Genomic DNA, 20,559 nt, shown 5'->3' with positions numbered 1-20,559 from the left:
CCAGTTAGCTCCGCTGGTAGCTAAGCGTATGGGTTATCCAATTGCGTGCAGTGAGATTTTCAAATGCACGCTTGGTGCCGCCCCTCGAGATGGGTGATTTTCATTAATCGATGCCAGACCATTAGTCCTTTGGAATTTGGGTTTGGATTTCCAGGCTAGTTGCTAGCTGCTGTTATACAGATAAAATCTGCATTTTATAATGCTGCTGCTGCCTACATGTGCCAGGGAAGATATTATTTGAGCAATTTGCAATAATTCCTGTATCCAGTGGCATAACCAACTTACACTGTGTTTCATGTGGATGAGGCCTAAGAATCATTTTGTTTTCGTTAGAATGAGCCCTTCATATTTACATAAGGAGCGGTTCCCTATGTTTCTAATCTACAGTAGCCCAGAATGGACAAACCAAAAACCGGCTCTAGAGAGGGCCTTATGATTTTCACATTGAAGGAAAGACCACTGTAGGTTTTACTACATGCTTGGAAAAGGGAGGTGTAAGGGGTATTCAGTTGGTCACAATCTACAACCTCACCACTAAATGGCACTAAATCCTACACACTGGACCTTTAAGTCCAGCCCACAGAGCAACAGCAGGAGCTCTAACTGGTCAGACTCTGCACATAAATCCCACCAACACAGCTCTTGTGTCGACCAATCAGAACTCCTGTGGCTGCTCTGAGACATTTGTGTTACAGTTTTACTTCAGTTTGACAGAACTGTCTGATTTTAGCAGGAAACCACAATGACGGCAGTGGACCTTTTGAACACTCTGGAGGATTTAAAAGAAGATGAATTTAAGCAATTCAAATGGTATCTGCAGCAGCAAGACCTCCTGGAAGGCTACCAAAGCATCAAAGTGTCCAAGCTGGAGAAGGCAGAAAGGCGAGACACAGTGGATGTGATGGTTAAAACATTTCATCTTCATGGAGCTCTGAAGGTGACCAAGAATGTTTTAGAGAAGATCAACAGGAATGATCTAGTGCAGAGTCTGCCAGACACCAGCTCAGGACCAGAAGGTCAGTCAGTCTTTTTAATATGTATTTTCAGTCAGAAAGACTGGGGAATGAAGTGTGCTTTTGCATCACAGTGACACACTGTATGTAATGGGTTGACTGACTGAGAAGTATTTGCGTGTCTTTTAATTTAATTGTAAGAGTACATCCTTTTCTGGTGAGTTTGATAATTTAATTTTACTAAATAATAATAATTGAAATGTTACTATGCATTTCCACACAGAGTCAGTGGATGTCAGTGATGTTGGAAAGACTTCAGAGAACAGAGGAACTCCCTCCTCTCAGAGCAAAGGTAAAGCTGCTGTATTCTCTGGTAAGTATGGAAGCCCTGAGAGACAGTGGTAGTTTAAAGTTTGAAAAAATTAAGTCCAAGTAAGTTAGTGACTCCATTATAACTGAGTGAAAGCAAAGATAGGAGAACTTGCTAAGATATATCCCAAGAAGCATCAAATTATCTGCAGGTCAACAAGTGTTAAATTCAGTTCCCCGTGGACTAAATCTTCTTAATACAGTATTTTCATATCAGTTCGATAGAAAGAGGAGCATTTGTATTTTTAACAGTACTGAAAATTATGCCATTGGAATTTCTATACCATAACACTGTGATATCGCCGAAGCCTATTTCAAAACATTCAAAGCATTACTTTAACATTTTCAAATTGCTTTGTCACCACAGTGTTAGTAGGTAGGAGTCCAGGCCATATGTTGGCAGCATATATGACCCCCACTGCGATGACACAAGGCCGGTTGAAAATCAGCAACGTACCCCTTACTGATTCCCAGAAACAAGAGTAAATTAAATAGAAAGTGTGCACTTCTGGGCATGTGATAGATAATGAAAGCACATGTGTGAACAGAAGGAGAGAGTAAAACTGATTTAACAGGACTTTAATTTGTGGCATTTTAACCAGTAACTGTCTGCAATGCCAGCAGTTGGTCAATGGTCACAAGTGCAGCGCTGTGGTTGTACTGGGCAGCTACCTGTCGTAAATGTTTAAACTCAAATACAGTCCACATACAACTTGTTCCACCACAATGTTCCGTTGCATGTGTTTACTGATGCTTATGAGAACATAGGCATAACGCCTAATTCTATGTTGTTGTTTTTCTGCTTATGTCATACAGATGGAATTGTTCCAGTACCAGAGCCACAACCCATCTCATTTTACCAAGACTGTCTTCAAACACACATTCAGGATGGGTTTAGGTGTGCACAAGAGGGGTGGACACAGAAGAAGGATGAAAAACCCCTGGATGATATCTACACACATCTGTACATCAAAGCTACTGGTGGCGTACACATCAACACACAGCATGAGGTTGTGGAGATGGAGGTGGAGGCAGTGAAGTCAGCACATACAGAGAAACCAATTGAACCTTGTGACATGTTCAAACACCCCTCTGGGAGATACAGACCCATAAGAACAGTGCTGACCAATGGAATCGCAGGAATTGGAAAAACATTTCTTGTGCACAAGTTTGTGTTGGACTGGGCTGAGGGAAGAGCCAATCAAGATGTGCATCTCATTTTCCCCTTTACCTTCCGGGAGCTGAATTTAAAGAAGGGGGAAAAGTGGTGTTTGGCAGAGCTCATTCATGAATGTATCTGGGAGACCAAAGACATCAAAGAAGAAGCTCTCAATCACATCTTTACAGCTCTGCAGTCATCAGGAAACACCAACTATGACAAGAGTGAATTCAAACTTCTGTTTGTTTTGGATGGACTGGATGAGAGCCGCCTTGATCTGGACTGCTCCACCAATAAAAACCAGGCACTTAAAATTGATGTGACAGCGCCGACCTCAGTGGACGAGCTGCTGACGAACCTCATCAAGAAGAATCTGCTTCCCTCTGCTCGCATCTGGATAACCACACGACCTGCAGCAGCCAGTCAGATCCATTCTGATTTTGTAGACATCATGACAGAAGTGAGAGGGTTCACCGACACACAGAAAGAGGTGTACTTCAGAAAGAGATTCACAGATCAGAAGCAGGCTGGCAGAATCATCTCCCACATCAAGACATCACGAAGCCTCCACATCATGTGCCACATCCCAGTCTTCTGCTGGATCACTGCTACAGTTCTGGAGGAAGTGATAAAAACCAGAGAAGGAGGAGAGCTGCCCAAGACCCTAACTGAGATGTACGCAGAATTCCTGGTGTTTCAGATTCATCAGACAAAAGAGAAGTATGACCCAGAAGAGTGCATTCAGTACATTGAGTCATTAGCAAAACTGGCTTACCATCAGTTGGAAAAGGGAAACCTGATCTTCTACGAGAAAGATCTAGAAGATAGTGGCATTGACGTCAGTGGAGCCTCAGTGTGCTCAGGAGTGTTCACAGAGATCTTCAAAGAGCAACGTGGGAGGAAGAATGGTAAAAAAAAGATGTTTAGCTTCATCCATCTGAGTGTTCAGGAGTTTCTGGCTGCTTTTCATGTAGAGAGCGCAGTCATTAACAGTAACAAGAATGTGATGTTTGGGCAAAGTATCTTCAAAAAAATGTGGAAATTTTTCAGCAGAACATCTACGACCGAGGTCCACAGTTTTGCTATTGACAAGGCCTTACATAGTCCAAAAGGACACCTGGACTTGTTCCTCCGATTCCTCCTGGGTCTTTCCCTGGAGACCAATCAGATTGTCCTTGAAGACCTGCTGACACAGACAGGAACTAGCCAAGGGACCAATCAGGAAACAGTCAAGTACATCAAGAAGAAGATCAGTGAGAATCTGTCTGCAGAGAGAAGCATCAATCTGTTCCACTGTCTGAATGAACTGAATGATCGTTCTCTAGTGGAGGAGATCCAACAGTACCTGAGTTCAGGAAGTCTCTCCACAGATAAACTGTCTCCTGCTCAGTGGTCAGCTCTGGGCTTCATCTTACTGTCATCAGAAAACGATCTGGACGTGTTTGACATGAAGAAATACTCTGCTTCAGAGGATGTTCTTCTGAGGCTGCTGCCAGTGGTCAAAGCCTCCAAAAAAGCTTTGTAAGTGTACCAATTACTGAAGATATTGTATCAGATGTGTAGGGTTGTTCTCAACTAATGCATGTCTGGATCAACTGATAGTCTTAAGATTCAGTCAACAAATTGATTAGTTGATTAATTGAAAAACAAATTGTTTCTTCAGTTTCATTATATCTCCATTGGTTACTGCAGCCAAATGGAGAAAAAACAAATCTCTCACTTTGTAGTTCATTTAAGGCTTAAATTAATTTGTGTGAATGATTGTGATCCAACTTTTGTTTTATTACATCACTTCATTTGTTGTTTGAATCATTACCTCAGTAAGGCCAACCTTAGAAATGTGATGTTTCACATTATCTGTGACATAACCTGTAAGTTACCTACCATACCTGTAGTCCTCACTTCTAAACTCAGAGTCCTCTAGTCTGAGAGAGCTGGACCTGAGTAACAATGACCTGAAGGATTCAGGAGTGAAGCTGCTCTCTGTTGGACTAAAGAGTCCACAGTGTACACTGGAGACTCTCAGGTGAGGACTAATAAACCTGTAAAAGATTAATTGGATCTGTCACATGTTGTCATTTTTCATCAGTCAAATACTTCTCTTTCATGAAAGTAGTGCCTACCTAAATATAAGTGCATGTTATATTAAATATACATAAAAATGTTTTCACACATGGTCTGTACATATTTTTAGGCTGAGTAGCTGTAATCTGTCAGAGAGAAGCTGTGAAGATCTGTCCTCAGTTCTCAGCTTAGAGTCCTCTAGTCTCAGAGAGATGGACCTGAGTAACAACGATCTGAAGGATTCAGGAGTGAAGCTGCTCTCTGCTGGACTGGAGAGTCAACACTGTAAACTGGAGACTCTCAGGTCAAGTATCAGCATTTGTTAAACAAAAACCATTTAAATGTTGCTTGATATAAAAGTTTGTCTATAAAAACTAGGGATGTCCAGATCCGATCACGTGATCGGAAATCGGGCCCGATCATGTGGTTTCAGATTCGATCGGAATCAGACGTTACCTCCCAATCAGGACTCGGATATATATGTATATATATTCTCATTATTTTTTAACACAGCTATAGTTATGCGGTGGCACAGAGTTAGACCCTTTCGACTCCACACAGAAACAGCAACGCGTGCGGCATGACATCACTTTGTTGCAGAGACGCTATTGGTTAAATGCTAGCAAAGTAGAACACGGAAGCAGCTTGAAGCGGAAAGTATGCGGAAAGTATGTCTGCGGTCTGGAGGTATTATAAAGTTGAATTATTATAGTATATATTATATATATATTAAGTATCGGATCGGGACTCGGTATCGGTAGATACTGAAAATCAAATGACTCAGACTCAAGTGCAAAAAAACCTGATCGGGACATCCCTAATAAAAATGATACCCAACATCTTTCAGCTACGTGTCTGGTATTTACGACCCACAACTGTTTTGATTTAGTCTCGCTGCTCTCATCAGCACCTTCTTCAGCAGCAGCAGGAATCTCTTTCAATTCAATTTTATTTATAGTAACAAATTATAACAAGAGTTATCTCAAGACACTTTATTACATAGAGTAGGTGTAGACCACACTGTATAATTGACAAAGACGCAACAATTCCAGTAATTCCCCAAAGAGCAAGCATTTAGTGCGACAGTGGAGAGGAAAAACTCTATCAAACAAGCTCTGTTAAATTCACTGTTTACTGCATGCCCAGCAGCCAACAGAAAACAGACACCGTAAGGGACTAGCTGGTAAAGAAAGTGTAACATCTTGCAGCTAAAGAGCTTGATATGTTACTAAAGGGTTTGTGGAGACTTAGCCCTTTGTTTAACCTCAGAACTCTGTATGATACTCTGTGATTTGGTCACATTGCATGTCTGCCGTACTAGGTAAAGAAAGTACTAGGGCTATGCCAACTTATAATATTTGCTGCTCTATATTATGCTCTATTTGGCTCTTTACTCTACCCACTGTGCTGAATTTGGGTCGCTGCAGAATTAGACAACAATAAATTAAATTAAATTAAATATATTGTGTGTGTGTGTGTGTGTGTGTGTGTGTGTGTGTGTGTGTGTGTGTGTGTGTGTGTGTGTGCGCGCGCGCATGCGTGCGTGTCTTTAGTCTGTCAGGCTGTCTGATCACAGAGAAAGGCTGTACTTCTCTGGCCTTCAACCCCTCCCAACTGAGGAAGCTGGACCTGAGCTACAATCATCCAGGAAACTCAGGAGTGAAGCTGCTCTCTGCTAGACTTAAGGATCCACACTGGAGACTGGATACTCTCAGGCATGAACAGACAACAAATTGTCACACACTGTTTCTCTGTCACACTGACAAGCTGAGGACTATTGGTTCATAGTGTGTACCAGCAGCACTGCTGATAATGTTGATGTTAAGCAGTTACCTGGGATGTTTTATACATTTTGAAGATGATTTATGAGGAAGCTTCTGAAGGGTCATTCTGACTTTGTTTCTTCCTCCAGACTGGAACATGGTGGAGAGCAGAGGCTGAAACCTGGTCTGAGGAAGTGTGAGTGTGCTTTCACTTTGATTCATGAAAACAAGGAGCACATGTTGAAATAGGATTGGTATTGTTAGTATTGTGTTAATGTTGTTAAAGTATCTGCCAAAGAGCCAAACAAATAGAAGTCTGTGTGGACCAAACTGTGAATCATTTTCATTGCCTTTACACAAAATGCACTCAATGACCAAATATTCCAAAATACATTAACTCTTCTCTCATTTAGACTCCACCACTAGCAGAACACTTTATATTGGCAGCACATTGTTCAAATGCTAACAAAACTAAATCAAAACTGTTAAAACACATTCAAAACAAAATGATTAAACATTCTGTGCATTTCTGCAGTAACCAGTTTTTCCTCTACCATTGTTTTGGGGGGTGGCCCGCCCCATTAGTAAATATAGTTCAGTAGCCTAAATACATATGTTTTACTTTCATTTATTTCAGGGTACTTTATTTTACATGTAACATTAATATTTATTTCCCTATTTGTACGTTATATTTAAATTAAGTTTGGTTATCTTACAGACTCAGACTAAAAGCAACTAGCTAGCCTCCCTGGCATAGTGCATCAAACCATATCACTATCTGCCAAAGGAAATACAACCTTAATACACCCATGACTAAAACACGGGCTCTGCAGATTCGTCTGATACCCAGCTAATGTTAACTAGTGCAGGTCACACTAGCTTCGCACACGGACCAGAATCAGTCAGCACCGGGGACCCGGGTCACAACCTTTGATCACAACGGGCTGATGGCTAGCTACTAGCTAGCTGTTACTTGAAGAAAACGGCAGCAACTAATATTAGACCCAGCACCGGAGGTCTGATCCCCGTGGTCTGATCCCGAACAGCCTGTGACTCTCTGCCAGATCAGCAAACTCAACAACATTTATAAGGCCATGAAAATGAAAATCAAAGCATATTTTAAATTTCTCTCATCCCCTTTTGACCATGAAAAGGAAAAAACTCCTTGTATTTAAATTTCAAATTTTGTATTTTAAAACGAAAATCAAATAAACATTTGTTTTTAGTTTTTGAATACCTGTTGATGAAATGAAAATTGAATGACCAAAAGATACACTGACCTAGATGATAAACTGCTGCTGTGTTGTGTCTTTTTCTCTCCATCAGATTCCTGTGAACTCACACTGGACACAAACACAGTGAACAGAAACCTCAAACTGTCTGACAACAACCGGAAGGTGACACGTGTGAATGAGGATCAGCTATATCCTGATCATCCAGAGAGGTTTGACTACTGGTGGCAGCTGCTGTGTAGAGATGGTCTGACTGGTCGCTGTTACTGGGAGGTTGAGAGGAGAGGAGGGGTTCATATATCGTTGAGTTACAGAGGAATCAGGAGGAGAGGATACAGTGAAGACTGCAGGTTTGGATATAATGATCAGTCCTGGAGTCTGTTCTGCTCTGATGGTGGTTACTCTGTCTGTCACAATAAAAGAGAAACACACCGCAACTCCTACCCTGTCTCCAACAGAGTAGCAGTGTATGTGGACTGTCCTGCTGGCTCTCTGTCCTTCTACACAGTCTCCTCTGACTCACTGATCCACCTCCACACCTTCAAAACCACATTCACTGAACCTCTTTATCCTGGGTTTGGGTTAGGGTTAGGGTTTAGGATTGGGTTTAGGTTTGGGTCACATGGTTCCTCAGTGTCTCTGTGTTCTCTGTAGGACGGAGAGTCTCCTGTGCACAGAAACACTCACACTGCTGACAAACACAAGAAATCTCTTTGTAAATTATACCACAAAACACAAAATTACAAGAACTCAATGAATGTAAAGAATAACTCACTCCATGTCAATGGTTTGAAATACCTTTACAGTGTAAATATGTTTTCAATCAAGTTTTCGGAGCATTTCTGGGAAACATTTTACTACATTTATTTTATGCTTTTGTTACTTTGCAGATTCAGTTTATTAATTTAAAAAAAATCAACAAATAAATAAAGGGTGTATTATTATGGACAACGATGAAATGTATTGGTGAAATTCACATGCTGCCAAGCAGGTTATAAAGTCATTAAAATGAGCTCCGCTGTAATACTGTTGTGATCACAATGGCCCTCATTTATCAACCTAGCACAGATATGAGCGCAGAAATCATCTTACGACAGACTTCACGTGTGATTCATAAAACGTTTGTATCACACCAATCAGAGCGTAAGAATGGTCGTACTTTGATAAATGCAGCCGCTGGAAACAATCTTAATTTAAATTTCACGTGTATATATATATATATATATATATAATATAATCTCGGTTTTGAGGCCTCGCCCCTACAATCTACAACATGGTGAGACGTAATCTGGCTGAGAAGCGGCACTTTTTTCAGAGGTGGAGATTGAAACCCTGATGTCTCAGGTTCATTTGCACTTACGTTTGTCGATTTGGCAGCCTGAAAACTGATATTAAAGGCTGTAGAAAGAATGCGGAATGGAAAGAGATCACTGATGCAGTGAACAGTGTTGCCGTAGTAAATTGGACTCCAGCTGAAGTTTATTTAATTTATACATCCTTGACATATGTATGCTATAGCCTAATCATAATATACAGGCTTATATTGCAATCTCTTAGGCCTACATGGTGTACCTATATTTAAACAAACACACAGTAGTGGAGTTTATGTAGTGTCTTTTATTTTACTCGTGGTTTTTTCATGAGTCAGAGCCAGGCAACCGTGAGTTGTGAGGGAGAGCGCATGTCCATTTTCCTGCGCGATGTTGTGCAGAACCCCAACGCCGTGTATAGTATGGTCGCCCCCCCGCTGATGGCAAGACAGAGCCATCTGCCCTTAATCAAGCCGATGGAGCGCTCCACCGTGGCCCATGTTCATACGTGTGCACTGTTTTACCGGCACATAGAGGTCTTCTAAAAGAGTCAGATCTGCCATTGCTGATAAGTGATCAACTGATGACTTTTCCTTGTCCTGTTTAACTGATTATATGCTGCACCGCAAGTCAACACTGACTTGAAAACTTGCGTCCTCGAGTTTAAACTTTCCGCTCACCACTATATTGATAAATGCCGAGCTTTCCGTGGGAAAAGACCTCATGCCGGTTTTGCGCTTGTGTTCTGTCGTACTTTCGTTTCGTAAATGAGGGCCAATGTTTTCTTCAGAAAGCTGCTCTCCATTGGTTTAGATGGTTTTGCTTCCAGCTGGCAGCCAATCAGAGTGTGAGCCTGCAGAGTGAACAGCAGGAGGCAGCAGATCCACAAATACTGAAATATTCTGCAACATTCAAAACGGAGAGAAACCCTGAAGACTTCAGATCAAAAGTGTCAGGTTAAAAATTTGTTGCAGAAAAGTGTTTGCGTCCTCTGCAGCTGTTTAAACTTTTAAATATATAAATAAAGGAAATGATAAGATGGCTTTCTGTCTGGCTCATTGAGCTTTTAATCTCATCTGATGTCTGTATTAAAAACACTGTGTAGCAAGAAAAATGATTTACAGTTTGAGTTTAATTTATTATTATTATTATTATTATTATTATTATAATTGTGAAAATGAGATGAATGTTTTCTGTGATTCTGTAAATAAAGGCTTGTTAAATCACTTTTATTCTGATTATAATGAATGTAATAAGTTGAATGTTTTTGATTCATGAATGAAGAGAAAGAAACATTGTACAGAAATTGAGTTTAAAACACTGGGCTATGTTACAAAAGAAATGTAATAAACCATTGTCATTGTCTACTTGGGAAGTTAGGTCTTCTGAAGTGTCCTGACCCAAATCGGAAAATTCTTCCCAAATATCCATCCCATTTTGGGATGCTTGGCATGGACTCAGGACCACCCAATTTAGTCAAATACTAAAACAGTTGTTAAGGGACTGTTATTTAATTAAGGGGCCACCGGAGGTGTTTTGTGGCCTCTAACCTAAAAAGACTTGACCCTCCCCTCGTCAGTAATAATTTTTTTATGACTCTCCAACATGATATGAAAAAGAGGCATGACCCTCCCCTTGCGTACAAGTTTGCACTTAGCAAAGAAATACAGATGCCATTTGATTTTAACAGCCATGATGTACAGGACTTAACCTCTGCATTCTCATCTTACACATCACACTCCTTTGTTATGGTGTGGGGGCCATTTCAGTAGATTTACTCACTGACATGTTGTGGAAACACAATAAGCATGGAAACTAAATGCACACTTCATGCATTACTGCATTACTTCAAATACTAAGTTACTCCTCTAGTGAACTAGTATTCACATGAAATAAAACAATAAAACATTGAGACCATTCAGCAAAGGACACTGGTATAGGCTATAACCAATTCAACACTGGTTGCTATGGACTTGTCACCAGGCTTCGTCATTGTATATTTTAGCACATAGGTAAAGGTGCCGAAGCTGAACATTATATTCCAAAACACATGTTTATTTTTAAAGCAGATTTTAAATTACATTGTAACAATTCAACAATTCGGCCTTATGAAATCCAATTTCAAAGCACGGCTGTTTTGGAACACAATAGACAGACGCTGGTGGAATGCTTAAATTCAACTAAAATGTAACAGTGAACAATCAGTGTTGGACCTACAGTCTGTTGAGATGCCTCTCCAAACTCACCATAAAACGTTAAGACACGTTAAGAAAAAAGATCCGTATTTTGGCGTAATCCAATGACACGGAAAAAAAGTAATCCACAGCGATCAGTAGATCCACAAAAAGAGTCACGGTGTATCTAGCAAGGCCTACACGAGCGTCTCATTCACCAGCCACCTCCGAACAAGTGAACGAGGCCTCTCCACTTCGCCATTTAAACAAAGTGGAATAAACGTATAAAAGTCCAAATCTACACAAAGCCCGGAATCAATTAGTAAGCTGACATCACATTTATATACATGGCATTTAGGAAACCTTTATTGCAAGGTTGGCATGGTAAGATGTCCAGACTAGTGCAACAGTAACTTTCGTTTTTTGCGTCCTGCTGCTCCCATCGTCAGCCAGGTAATATTTTTTTTACTAAAGCAGTATATGAAATCAGATGTATTACCTACCACCATTTAGTTGTGTTATTTAAAATATTTATAAAATATCTGGTTATGCCAGACGTAATTATTCCACTCATTTTTTAAACAATGCAGTTACCCGTTTCAGCCACCAGGGGATCAGTGCTCCTCCTGCCCCCCCAGCAAACTCCGCGTATGCGGTCAGACCCATCTGCTAGGGGGCCGAGACTGAGAGCTACATGGATAAATATGCACCAAACAAGCCACTTTGAAATTTTGCTCTTTTCATGAATAAAAAGTTGGGTGACCCCCCCCCTCCCAGACTAAAAAATGTTGGGTGACCCTCCCCTCAACAAAGAATAAAAAGACACGAACCTCCCCTATTTTCCTCCGGTGGTCCATCCATAAATACCGAACGTCCCTAAGTCTTTAGCTACATTTTAAAAGGTCATGAACCCAGATCTTCACTGAAACTTGGCCTACTGGGTATAAGGGTCCTGACTCAAATTCCATAGCGAAGAGTGCCCATACATATATCCTAACCATCCCCCCTGGTAGTCCCAGTTGGAGAAGGACATTTGGGATGAATTTTTAGCCTCCCCTAGCACTATAAGACATTTGGAATGCTTTTTAATAGGGCATTTGGTCTTTTCCAGTGTCCTGATCCAAATGGCAAAAGTCTCCCCAAAAGTCTGACTCGACTTGTCTTCAACCTCCCCAAGTTCTCTCACACTACACCGCTCCTCCGTTGTCTTCACTGGTTACCAGTTGCTGCCCGCATCCGCTTCAAGACACTAATACTAATACAGGGCCAGGAACGGATCAGCCCCAGCACACATCCAACACATGGTCAAACCCTATACCCCAACCCGCCCACTTCGATCTGCATCAGCCAACCTGCTTGCTGCCCCCTCACAGCGAGGGAAAACTAATCACTCAACCAAATCTTGACTGTTTGCTGTCCTGGCTCCTAAATGGTGGAATGAGCTCCCTATTGACATCAGGATGGCCGTAAGCCTACGCAACTTCCACCGAAGGCTAAAAACACATCTCTTCCAACTGCATCTTGGATAAAAAAGATAAATATATACAGTATATATACACAGTACTGTAAGTTTTAGGCAGGTATGGAAAAATGCTGTAAACTAAGAATGCTTTAAAAAATGGAAGTGTTAATAGTTTATTTTCATCAATTAACAAAATGCAGTGAATGAACAGAAGAGAAATCTAAATCAAATCAATATTTGGTGTGACCGCCCTTTGCCTTCAAGACAGCAACAATTCATTTCAAGGTACATTTGCACACAGTTTTTGAAGGAACTCGGCATAGGTTGTTCCAAACATCTTGGAGAACTAACCACAGATCTTGTTCCATTATCTTCATTGTAACTATTATTTCCACTGTTCAGCACATTCCCAACCGGCATCGTCAGACACCGCCTACCAAGAGCCTGGGTCTGGCCGAGGATTCTTCCTAAAAGATGTTTTTCTCATTACTGAGGTTTCTTCCCAAAAGGGAGTTTTTCCTTGCTACTGTTCATAAATTATAGAGTGTAGTCTAGACCTACTCTATCTGTAAAGTGTCTCGAGATAGCTCTTGTTATGATTTGATAGTATAAATAAAATTGAATTGAATTGAATTGAATAGATCTTCTGTGGATGTAGGCTTCCTCAAATCCTTCTGTCTCTTCATGTTCTCCCAGACAGACTCGATGATGCTGAGATCAGTGCTCTGTGGGGGCCATGCCATCACTTCAGGACGTCTTGTTCTTCTTTACTCTGAAGATAGTTCTTAATGACCTTGGCTATATGTTTGGGGTCGTTGTCCTGCTGCAGAATACATTTGGGGCCAATCATACGCCTCCCTGATGGTATTGCATGATGGATAAGTATCTGCCTGTATTTCTCAGCATTGAGGACACCATTAATCCTGACCAAATCTCCAACTCCATTTGCAGAAATGCAGCCCCAAACTTGCAAGGAATCTCCACCATGCTTCACTGTTGCCTGCAGACACTCATTATTGTACCACTCTCCAGCCCTTCGGCGAACAACCTGCCTTATGCTACAGCCAAATATTTCAAATTCAGTCCAGAGCACCTGCTGCCATTTTTCTGCACCCCAGTTCCTATGTTTTCGTGCATAGTTGAGTTGCTTGGCCTTGTTTCTATGTCGAAGGTCTGGCTTTTTGGCTGCAACTCTTCCATGAAGACCACTTCTGGCCAGACTTCTACAGACAGTATTTGGGTGTACCTGGGTCCCACTGGTTTCTGCCAGTTCTGAGCTGATGGCACTGCTGGACATCTTCCGATTTCAAAGGGAAATAAGCTTGATGTGTTTTTCATCTGCTGCACTAAGTTTCCTTGGCCGACCACTGCATCTACGATCCTCAACGTTCCCTGACCTATACCTATAATAATTGATACTGGTTTGAAGGCAAAGGGTAGTAACACCAAATATTGATGTGATTTAGATGTTTTTTGGTTGCTCACTTTGCATTTGATAAAAATAAAACAATCATTATATTTTTGAAAGCATTCTTAGTTTACAGCATTTTTTCACACCTGCCTAAGACTTTTGCACAGTACTGTATATATATATATATATATATATATATATATATATATATATATATATATATATATATATTTACAGCTGCACTTTGATATGTCTGTAAGATGTCTTTGTACTTGTACTCTGCACAATGACAATAAAGTTGAATCTAATCTAATTTACAAAGTTGTTGATTCATCCATTGTTGATAATAAGACCAGGGGGAGGGGATCAGGCCGTGAGTGCAGAGACAGCTCTGCATGAGTGGTATTTACGACAGTAACGTTAAATATAAGTACTCTACAGCAACTCTAGGGGTAGCGGTTTGACAAAAAACGAAAACTGCATAGTATGCCTTTAATTGGAAGTTGCTTTGGATAAAGGCGTCAGTTGAATTACATGTAATGTAATGTAAAAGTCCTTCCCAAGTGTCCCAAAGTACGCCAGTTTGTCCCATGGACTGATGGGAAGAATTCTGACAAAACAGGTTCCAGGGGGCACATATTAGAGTTGAGCCGGATACTCGGCTGAAACGACTATCCGGTACGGATAAAGCACTTTTGCCGAGTACGAGTATTATACGAGTAATACGAGTCAATATCTGTGCTCGGATTGAATAAAAATCCTCATTGGGTAGCTGACTGTGTCTGCGTTCTGTGATAGGCTAGTCGTCACAGCGCCCCTCCCCTACACACATACGGATGCATTGTGTCGCTGTGTCCCGCTCTGTTCACTCACACAGAACACTGAGAAGAGAACAGCTCTCTCTCTCCGTCTCTCCCTCAGTCACTCAGGTTTGCGGGTCTTTTCCGTTAACGTTTAGGGTTTCTTCAGCTTCAGGTTTGTTTTTTACTTCGGTTTGTAGTACTTACTTATTAACCAGTAGAGTTCTGGTAAACATGGGGTTTGTTCAGACGTGGTGCTTGGTAGAATGCGACTCGCGTTGCGTCTCTGCCTGTCGGAGATTTTTTTTCTTTTTTAAACCGTCAGCTGGCTCTAAACAGATCTGAAAAACAGCGTCGGACTATTTGATCCGTAGAACACAGTCCCCCCCGCCCCCCGCCCCCCTCTCTCTCTTTCTCTCTCTCTGTCTCTCTCTCTGTGTGTCTCTCTCTCTCTCTCTCTCTCTCTCTCTCTCTCTCTCTTACTCACTCACACACACACACACACACACATACCTGGTGTGGAAATAAAAAAAAATAAAAAAAATCACACTGATCATAAAAAATTAAAAGTTAAAAAAAGAAAGTTATGTTGAGTATAAAAACTCTTGTTCATTACATTTTACTTCATAATTACAACCACATGTGTTGTATTCATTGTTCTTGTTCTGTATATAGTTTGTTTGTTATCGTGATCTGAAGCTCAATGCTGATGCTGTCATGTAAATAGTTTTCTAATCAGCAATAAATATAACAATTTCTGATCAACCCATATCAATTGCATGCTTAAAATAACATACCGGTTAAAGCCCCGCCCATTTCAAGACAACCCGACCCACTTCCGGGTTAAATCCTACCCACTTCCGGGTTAGGCCCCGCCCAGTCCGAGTACAGATACAGATACAGATAATTCATATGGTTAACAGATACAGATATAGATACAGATAATGCTGTACTCGCTCATCCCTAGCACATATATTCTTTTTTGTCAGAATTGTTCCCAATTTTCCCTGGCCGAAGCACGTTGGAGTTAAAGCGGAAAAGGGAACAATTGGTAACAAAGGGCCTAAAAAAGAAAATAAAATATTGTGGTTGTGTTTGTTGTTTCTGGCTCCCAACTCATAAGAGAAGCAAGACACTGGAACTTTCTTTCTGCAGCATTTATTCAGAGACAAACGGAAACCTACCCTGTAGATTTACTACCACTTAACAAGTAAAGTGCTGATGTTTTCTCTGCTCTGATAGCCGACAGCTGTCTGCTCTGAGTGCATTCACCATCACACACTCTCTCCCGTACACAATACACTCTTATAGCACGATGATGGCCTGCCAGAGCTTCCTGTATTTGGTCCGAAAGTCAGAACCATCCAAAAATTCTAGTTATATTTGGGCACTTTGGTTGAAAGAATGTTTCAGATGTTATAAACTACATGTGTTTTGTGTGCAGAAATATTAATGTGTAAAGTAACTAGTAACTAAAGCTGTCAGATGAATGTAGTGGAGTAAAAAGTACAATATTTCTCTCTGAAATGTAGCGGAGTAGAAGTAGAAAGTGGCATGAAAAGAAAAGACTCAAGTAAAGTACAAGTACCTCAACATTTGGTACTGAAGTACAGAGTAAATGTACTTAGTTACATTTCACAGCCAATGACAACTGACAGCAGCAAAGATCAGAACAGATTTAAAGATTGTATGCTCATAGAGACTGTGGCAAAATCTGATTGGTTTACCTGAAAGAATAAACACCCACATTCAGCTGACAGATGCAGCTGATTGGTTGAGATAGAGAAATGTGAAGCATAGTAGTCTTCCTGAATCAACTCATGCTGAGTTAAATTTGGACAGTTTTTGTGAGTATCTTTCAAAGTTGCCGCCTTCTAACACAGAAGAAACATTGTAATGTTAAGATAATGTTTCAGTCTAACACAGACTGCTGAAGCCTCATATTCATTTCAGCTGAACATTTAAAGTTATTTGTACATCTTTTTATCATCTTTTCTGCTGGGATTGTTTCACTTTACTCCAGCAAACACTTTTGCCATCAAAGTAATATAAACACTACACACAGTGGATTTAAATTGTGTTTGAATCAGAGTCTGAATGTGACAAATTCAAAGGGAAAACAGGCATGAGCACTGAGGACAAACTGCGTCGCTTCAGGCAGCGTGACACCAACAACAAATCACAGTGAGCGCATTTGACGAGTTTAACTCTGCAGGCTGTTTGTGGAGGACACAGTGAGCCGCGTCATGTTATATATACAGTACATATACAGTGACCTCTGCATCCATACAGCCTGGGACACCCAGCTTTTACATCATCACTTCTAATGAAACACCCAGGGCCCTATCTTGCAGCCCAGCGCAATGCCCAACGCAAGTGTCTTTGCTAGTTTAAGACCGACTAAGCTGTCAGTTTCCCGTCCAGCGCCCACATCTTTTAAATGCAAATGCACCTGCGCCCATCTGTGGCCCATGGGCGTGCTGGTCTTACAGGGATGTGTGTTCAGGTGCATTCTGGGCGTGCTGGTCTTACAGGGAGGTGTGTTCAGGTGCATTCTGGGCGTTCTGGTCTTACAGAGAGGTGTGTTCAGGTGCATTCTGGGCGTGCTGGTCTTACAAGGAGGTGTGTTCAGGTGCATTCTGGGCGTGCTGGTCTTACAGGGAGGTGTGTTCAGGTGCATTCTGGGCGTATTGCTATCTTGAGGCAGCGGGAAGTGATCGCACCATTGACCAACAAAAACCTGGTCTAAAGTCAATAACGCAGCATTTCGTTGTTATTTTAACAGAGCATTAGTAAAATGCTCCTAGGCTCGTGCACAGCGCGCACACACTATGCTTGTTACACACACAGGGACGCACAGCAGCACACATATGCAGAAGATTACAAATAAAAATATTACGGTGCAAATCCTCCATCATAATAGCAATGCTCCAAGGTCCAAACACGCCTGGTTTTTAAAGGGAATGGCAGATGATCTCTGATTGGTTTATTGCATGTTACGCCCAAAACACACCTCTGATTAATGAAGACACTAAGTACAACTCTTTTGAACCATGTGCACGGACCCTTTTTTCCACCGTCAAACTAGCAAAAGTGGATTTGGACACACCCTAAACACACCTGCACCAGGCGCTTCACGCCGTGCGCTTAGATCGTTAAAATAGGGCCCTCAGTGTGCAGCACTTTCAAGCTACAGACATATAACTGCACAGCTTGAGATGGTCCAACACCAACTCGTCCTTCGCGATCCCAATATCTGAACTTGAGTATCAGCCGATACTGAGTACCGATCCGATACCGGTGCATTATCTCACGTCATAACCAACCTTCTAATAGCTTGAGTTTGTTTTTGTCTAGGTTTTACAACAGAGCTTGGTTACATGGTGGGTTTGGAACTAGGAGCTAAATGATAGGTCGCCTGTACTGAAGAATGAAAGGGCTTTCTGACTCCAGGTCGTTCTAAAAATAGTGATTTCATCAAACATCTACATTGTCTTTTCATGAGTTTTTCATGAACAGACAATGCAGCTTTTTGTGAAACCTTGTGTTAGAGGTGATCAGTGATGGACTGGGATCAAAAAACAGTCAAAAAGGTTTTACAACAGAACTTGGTTACATGGTGGGTTGTACTGAAGAATGAAAGGGTTTGCCGCCTCACCTCGCTTCCTGACTCCAGGTCCTTCTGAAAAAAGTCATTGTCTTTTCATGAGTTTTTCATGAACAGACAATGAAGATGTTTGTGAAAGCTTGTGTTAGAGGTGATTTGAATGTAGCGGAGCTTCCCTTTCTGCTGACTGTCTGTATCCTGTCCTGCAGCTCTGGCATCAGCTGGCGTTCGGCCGGTGGAGGAAACAATCCGCTCAGCATCACGTTTCTGTTCTCTCTCGCTGAAAACAGAGAAATGAAGAGCTGAATCACTTCGCCTGAAAGCTCTCACACATAAAATAACACATTTAACCCTTGTGTTGTCTTCCTGTCGACCATGCACTTGTTGTCCTCCTGGGTCAACGCTTTTTGACATTTTTGTCCCTTTTTTAGACACTTGACACTTTTTTTCCACTACCACCACTAGTTTTACACTTATCCTTGGAATCCATTGTCAGTAGACCTTATTCATTTTATTTCAGTTAATAAGAAAAGCTGAAATTATGAACTGTTTTGACTAACAGTTCAGAAAAAAGGAACATATGTCGATGGATAATCACAGACGTAAAGTTTAGTCAAGATGTTTTGTGTTTTGTCAAAGTTTAAAATCAGGATACTGTTTAGAAACCATTTAAACCTTTTTTTTGGGGATAAAACACCCAAAATTCAATAAAGTAGTGAACTGATCCTTCGTTTAACTTGCAAAGAGCTTATTGAATCCTCATTGCAAATAAACTATTTGGTATATAAACCAAAGTATGAGACTTTGTCCTCATGATGGTGCTACATAACCAAACGTTCACAAAGAACAATCCATCCAATAGTTGAGACATTTCCCTCACGGTGGCGCTCGGAGGAAAACTCAGAGGATCACCAAAGTCACTATTCTCAGAAATATCTTTTTAACAGTTGTATGACTGTATATTTTAACAGAAATTGTCCATAGAACTTGATTCACAGTTGTATTATAAATACAGTGATATAAAACATATCTATGGTTGTATTTCTGTTTGTTTACATTTCAAATTGCATTATGGGACCTTGATCTGACAGCTTTTGGCAGCCTTGGAAAGCGACACAGTTTTATCTGTCTGCATTTCAGCTGTTAGTAAGTGTGTGTGAAAATGACCAACGTGCATGTTTTATTGGATGTAAGATTATTATAAGATGAGATAGACTTTATTAATCCCACACTGGGGAAACTCAGTGCTACAGCAGCTCAAAAGACAAAAAAATATACACACATCAGAATAACACAAATACACATTAATGAGACATAGGAGAAAAATATACATAAAGTATAAGAAATAGAAAGAAAATGGAATTAGTTATAATAATAATAGTAATAAAACAAACATATTTACACCATAAACAACCTTATATAAACAAAGATATACAGATGGATATGACATATTGCACAGTCAGAGGTAACAAAGAGTGATAAATAGATAAATATGCATAGTGCAGAATATTTGCAGAACCAGCTAGCAGTGCTACATTATGATGTTGTATTAAAGAGTCTGACTGCTGCTGGGATGAAGGACCTGTTGTAGCACTGAGGGTGCAGCAGTCTGCTGCTCAGGGAACTCTCAGTCTCATGTGGGGGGGGGGTGTTTGGTTTGGTCATGTGTTATATACAGTGAGGAAAATAAGTATTTGAACACCCTGCTATTTTGCAAGTTCTCCCACTTAGAAATCATGGAGGGGTCTGAAATTGTCATCGTAGGTGCATGTCCACTGTGAGAGACATAATCTAAAAAAAAAAATCCAGAAATCACAATATATGATTTTTTAACTATTTATTTGTATGATACAGCTGCAAATAAGTATTTGAACACCTGTCTATCAGCTAGAATTCTGACCCTCAAAGACCTGTTAATCTGCCTTTAAAATGTCCACCTCCACTCCATTTATTATCCTAAATTTGATGCACCTGTTTGAGGTCGTTAGCTGCATAAAGACACCTGTCCACCCCATACAATCAGTAAGAATCCAACTACTAACATGGCCAAGACCAAAGAGCTGTCCAAAGACACTAGAGACTAAATTGTACACCTCCACAAGGCTGGAAAGGGCTATGGGGAAATTGTCAAGCAGCTTGGTGAAAAAAGGTCCACTGTTGGAGCAATCATTAGAAAATGGAAGAAGCTAAACATGACTGTCAATCTCCCTCGGACTGGGGCTCCATGCAAGATCTCACCTCGTGGGGTCTCAGTG

At 40.9% G+C, this 20,559-nt stretch overlaps 1 pseudogene; it reads left to right on the top strand.

Moving 5' to 3' along the window:
* Positions 1–20,559, top strand: part of LOC116048142 — a 568,688-nt pseudogene that overhangs the window by 6,631 nt on the left and 541,498 nt on the right.

Source organism: Sander lucioperca, chromosome 4 (assembly GCF_008315115.2).
Source record: "Sander lucioperca isolate FBNREF2018 chromosome 4, SLUC_FBN_1.2, whole genome shotgun sequence".
In the NCBI taxonomy this organism is placed as follows: Eukaryota; Metazoa; Chordata; class Actinopteri; order Perciformes; family Percidae; genus Sander; species Sander lucioperca.
The sequence above is the reverse complement of the archived record's forward strand: the minus strand, read 5'-3'. Positions and strand labels throughout refer to the sequence as shown.